General features: G+C 41.1%; 1 protein-coding gene across 1 annotated transcript in view; it reads left to right on the top strand.

The window, feature by feature from the left end:
- Nucleotides 1–114, top strand: part of narf (nuclear prelamin A recognition factor) — a gene marked incomplete at its 5' end in the record, with an annotated part of 34801 nt that extends 34687 nt beyond the window's left edge. The window contains one exon of the mRNA XM_084322308.1: nt 1–114. This exon is cut by the window's left edge and continues 3689 nt beyond it.
- Nucleotides 115–5471: the final 5357 nt, after the last annotated feature.

Here is a 5471-nt window from a genome sequence, read left to right as displayed (position 1 = left end):
GGTACGACTTGATGGATTAATTTCTCGTCACTTTTTAAGTTGTGTTTGTGCTATCATTCAATGAGGAAAGAGAAGGTGTAAGGGTATGTTTCATTATGTTGAGTATTAAAATATTCTAACATGAATGGCTGTGATTTCTTTCTATGTTATTTTTTCCTGGTAGAAATATTTAATTTGATCAGTGTTTACAGAGTAGCCCAGTGATCTCTTGGTGCTGTAAGTGGTGTTTTCTTGTTCAAATAAGTGTTAAATAGCTCTACATTCTCACAGCCATCACTGATATACCTAGTGTGTTTTGATCAGTAACATGGGTCTCCCAGTCTCTCCTGCTCTGCAGTAAAAAAAAATTGTTCTGGTATCCCGTTCCCACTTTATCCGATTTGCTTATTGCACCGGCAAATTATTAGTGTAGTAATATAGTAATCTATATTATTACATGGTGTTTTCACATTCGCCGAAATGCTTGCTTGTGATTGGTCAATAGCGCGCGTCAGAGGTCCGTTATCACACAATAACGGACCTCTGTGGGACAATAATGACCGCTGTGCGCAGCTGTTCGCAATCAAGCCCCACTGACACACTGCCTCAGTGCAGCTCAGCATATGCACAGCTGCACGCACTCACGTGCAGCTCGGCGCTGCGCCTCGGTATTTTAAACTCCGTGTCGGTCAATTATTTTGCGACAATGACCTCATTGACATTATCCCTTACCTATTCTTTATTATTTATTCTTTATTCCACCGATTTTGCAAACACAATTCCTGCCAGAGCGTTCGCGCCCCATACACGTGAAAGGTATCAAAACGACCGGCTTGCCTATGGCAACATCGCTATTCGAACTCGGAAAGTTTCACCGCACCGTTTGGCTACGAATCGACTTTAAACGGGAAGATTTCGGTCCCATTGGAAATGCATTGCAACTTAGAGTGCGGGAGCTGGAATAATTTTTTTTCCACTACCTTGGGTAAATTGCGAGAGTGATCTCAATTTTGGACATAGAAATAAAACAAACACATCAAAACGATGACACGGCTGTCAGCTCGCTCACAAAAGAAAAATAAATGGAATTGGACATTTCTTTTTTTTTAAACTTTATTTTTTAGCGTTTATCGCTTTTCTGGTCAAGCATGACCGACAGTTGTAGGGTGAAACGGGAGAGAGAGCAGGGGGAGACATTCGGCAAATGACGGCGAGTCCGGGAATCGAACTCGGAGTCAACCAGATCCGTGACGCAGCACGGAGTCCCGCGACGCAGCGCGGTAACATGGTGTGCTACTGGAGCACCCCGGAATTGGACATTTCTATCTCAACTGATGACCATTTGTTTGAAGGTTCTCCTCTCCATAGACCGCAATGTAATCCCACTCTAGGAATCCGATGATTTTTTAGCTTTTTTCCCCTTCTGTTCCGATCGCCACCGATGCCACAATTGTCGAAGGAATGCCACAATATCGCACACAACCTTTCGCCTACTCGTTTAAGTGCTCACGTGCGCGTCACAACGCTTCATCTCGTATAGTTTTCTTTTAATCAACGTGACAATGCAGTCATGCATCTGCCTCCATAGACATGCATTGGATGGAAAGTGCAAGTCATTATGATTGCATCACCTGTGTGGCTCATGGCTCATGATTGGTTTAGCCTAACAGCTGTGAGGCTCATGGCTCATAGCTCAGCTGACCTGCCAATGACCTCATCGACTTAACCCTTTCATTGCCCCTCTGTGTTGCAGTACTGAATTGCTGGACAGCGCCCTCTATCTTGCGGGTTGTGTCATTGTACTCAGTAGGGATATCCTCTTTCATTGGTCGATGTTGACCACCTTTCATTGGTTGATGTTGACCACTCCCCCGATCCTTAGACCACGCCCCCTTAGGCCACACCCCCTCAGTGTATCTCTTGAACCGTTTGTCGTAGAGACTTGCGGGTTGTTCCATTGTACTCGGTAGGGATATCCTCTTTCATTGGTCGATGTTGACCACTCCCCAGATCATTAGACCACGCCCCCTAGGCCACACCCCCTTAGTCCCGAACAATTTCAAAAACTCGGAAAAGTCAGAAAAATTTCAAAAACTCGGAAAAGTCAGAAAAATTTCAAAAACTCGGAAAAGTCAGAAAACTCGGAAAAATCCAAAAACTCGGAAAAATCCGAATACTCGGAAAAGTCCGAAAACTCTGAAAAATCCGAAAACTCGGAAAAATCCGAAAACTCGGAAAAATCCAAACATTTTTAAAAACTCGGAAAAGTCCGATCTTCAAATCGCTGCTGTCGGGACAAAACCTCATAACTCCAAAAACCCAACTTTTCAGCAGATGAAAAAAACTAACACAGATTTGAGGGTGAATAGAGTTAGGAGGTTTAGACAGATGATCGGTTTAATGCTTTCCCATTGTTTAAACTTTGTAAAACCCACACACAACAGCCAATCAAATCCCCATCAATGGAAAATGAACCCGCCCATACCCATGCTGATTGGTCCTTGTGCGAGACTAGAAAGCGGGGATATTTGATTAAACACCTGCTATTAGAAGAACAGACCGTCAGAGTGACGAGCTACAGAAGACGGCCACAAACGATAGTACAAGTGATGAAGAGGACGAAACGGAACATTTCATTGCCCCGGAATAAAAAAAAAGTTTTTACTTTTTTTAGTACTTAAGTAGCCTACATTTAAAAGTAGACACTTTTAAATTTTTACTCAAGTGTGTTTTTTAACCAGATACTCTGACTTTTACTTGAGTGAGATTTTGAGACGGTACCCATACTTTCACTTAAGCATAATTTCTGGGTACTTTTTACACCCCTGTAGTAGTGGAGTGTACATAGGATCCAGTGCCTGTAAGCGATTTTTTAACATGTCTACAGTATTTACCATCTTTTATTTTTATTTAACCTTTATTTAACCAGGAAGTCCCATTGAGATACAAGATCTCTTTTGCAAGGCAAACTTTGGCCAGGACAGGGAGCTTAGAAATGGGGTGATAATTATTAACACCTGAGGGATCCCCACTTTTTAATAATGGAAGGACAAAAGCAGACTTCCACACTTTGGTGATGGTACTATAGTCACAAAGCTAAGATTAAAAAAAAATAATTAGGCAATGGGCTCAGCAATAAAATTAGCAGCTATCTTTAGAAGCGTATTGTTATTGTTATAGAGATTCCCCACCCCCGACTGCTTTTCCCTGTATGCCGTGGTATGTATGTGAAGAACAAAGCGTTGAATGTCTTGAATGTCTCGATGGACACGCACGCAGGGATATGGGTCCAGCCAGTCCCCTGTGTGGGCGACCGCGACTGAGGCCGACTCTGTTGAGAAAGGAGATGGTTGTAGGAATCATTAAAGTGCCTTTTTTCATCTCTTTGTGTGATATAGCAATTTGGGGATGGGGGGGGGGGGGGTATTATCATAACATTCTTAATCTTGAATAAGGAGTTATTTCTACTGAAACGTGACACATTAACGCAAATTCCAGAGTTAGAATAGAATATCAGAATATATTATTTGGTGTGAATATTCAGGATGTATTACAATTCTGGGTATAGTCATATATGTGTTTGAAGAGTTTGACTTTTAAATGGAAAATAAGGTTTCTGGAACCATTATAACTGAAAATACAGGTATGTTTTACTCCAATGTTTTGAAACATTAATGTAAGCAAACCATTATTAACCATATATTTAGCTCAGTCCTCAAACAACGAATTAGTAAGTATGGCTTCGATCTAATGAATCAATATGTCAATATGAGTGTGGGGGTGACAGTGTTTCAGTACAGGGTGCCCCGTGCTGCAATTACTGATAACATTTAAATATAGACAGTGGAGTATTGGTTTACCTTTATTGGACGAGACCTGTCGCGGTCACTCCAAACACCTGGCCACTCGTCACCTCAATCATGGCCAGTTTGACCCCCGGGACGTACAGCCATGGATCGTGACTACAAGTACGTGGGTTCACATTCTGTCAAAGCAATTAAAAAAAATATTTAATGAACATCGTTTTATAAATTGCTGCCATTATTCATAGTCGAGATCTGGGTGTGGCCAATTACAACTACCCACATTCTACGGGAGGCTGCAATTAGAAACTGGCCACCGTAAAGGTCCAACCCCCCCCCCCCCCCCCAAATAGAAGAAGACTAGAGGCTCTTCATATGTATATAATCTCTGTCAGGATCTATGGGTAACAGTACTGTATATTTGCATATCGTATATGTCACAAATGTAACAGTATACTATATACCTGTATGTCATGTATGTCCCTATGCCATAAAGGTCATGATGTCATGTATGTTGTGTGTGTCATAAATGTCACTATGAATGAATTGAAAATGGGGGACCCTGATGTAAACAAGACGAAAGTCTTTCTCTGGTCTGCATCCCCTTAACAATTGTGTGTATTGAGCCGTACTGTATTGTACCCATTCTGCAATCTGTTAATAAAATGTTCAATCATTCAATCATTCATTCATTCACTGACATATTTCTGCTCAAAGTGTAAGTAAAAGTTTGGATACGTATGAAGTATGAAGCACATATGAAGATGTATCCAAAATGTTGCTTAAATGAAAATCAATATACCCTGAAAGAATAGTACTCTGGTAAAAGTTAAAGTTCTCCATTAAGATTTGACTTATATAAAAGTGGAAAATGTCTTGATATTAAAAGCACTGTAATATCAAATGTAAAATCACTGGTTAGGAAGCACTCCGTATGTGATGCATTAACCTCTATGTTGGTTACACTTACAGCTGTAGTTAAAAAGTACGATGTTTACTTTGAAAGGTTGTGAAGTAAAAGTGTAAAGTTCCATGGAATGAAAAAATGCATGTAAAGTACAAAGTACAGTACTTTAGTAAAAGCATCGTACCTTCAAGACAAAGACGTCGTTGTTTCTGTTGACGGCCCAGCATCCATAGGGTCCACAGGGGAAGAACTTACCAAGCCCATCCATTCGGAGCCAGGGTCCGCCTTTGCCACCCATCCAGGGCACCGTGTAGCTGCCCTTCCGGCAATCTGGGACGTTCTTTATGACCCTCTGGACGTCCACAGCATGCTCCTTACCTCCAGCATCCACCTGCATTAGATGTCCTGCTGAAAACAGGGAAACGGGTCAATCAGCACTGAAATAAGAACAGAGCTGAACACCTCTACTAATAAAATAACACGTAACATGCCTTCAGAAGAGGTTTCTTGTCTAACAGCAGCACTGTGTCTTTGTTGACTAGAAAACATATTATTATTATTATTATTTATTATCTGACGGATGACAACAGACCCCATATCACAGCAGTCTGACAGCCAAGGGAAGTTTATTTTGATTATTTAATTTAATTTAAATTATTTATTTATTTATTTAATATATATGAATTACCAAATTAACAAAAGCGTACAGGTGTAAGAAAGTATCCTATAGGTCCCCTTCTCTACCTGGGTGGTGTTTGGCCCCCCTGCCTGCAGGCCCCACG

This window comes from Notolepis coatsorum (genome assembly GCF_963971535.1).
Source record: "Notolepis coatsorum genome assembly, chromosome: 10".
Taxonomy (NCBI): domain Eukaryota; kingdom Metazoa; phylum Chordata; class Actinopteri; order Aulopiformes; family Paralepididae; genus Notolepis; species Notolepis coatsorum.
Note: the sequence above shows the minus strand (reverse complement) of the source record. Positions and strands in the feature narration are given on the sequence as shown.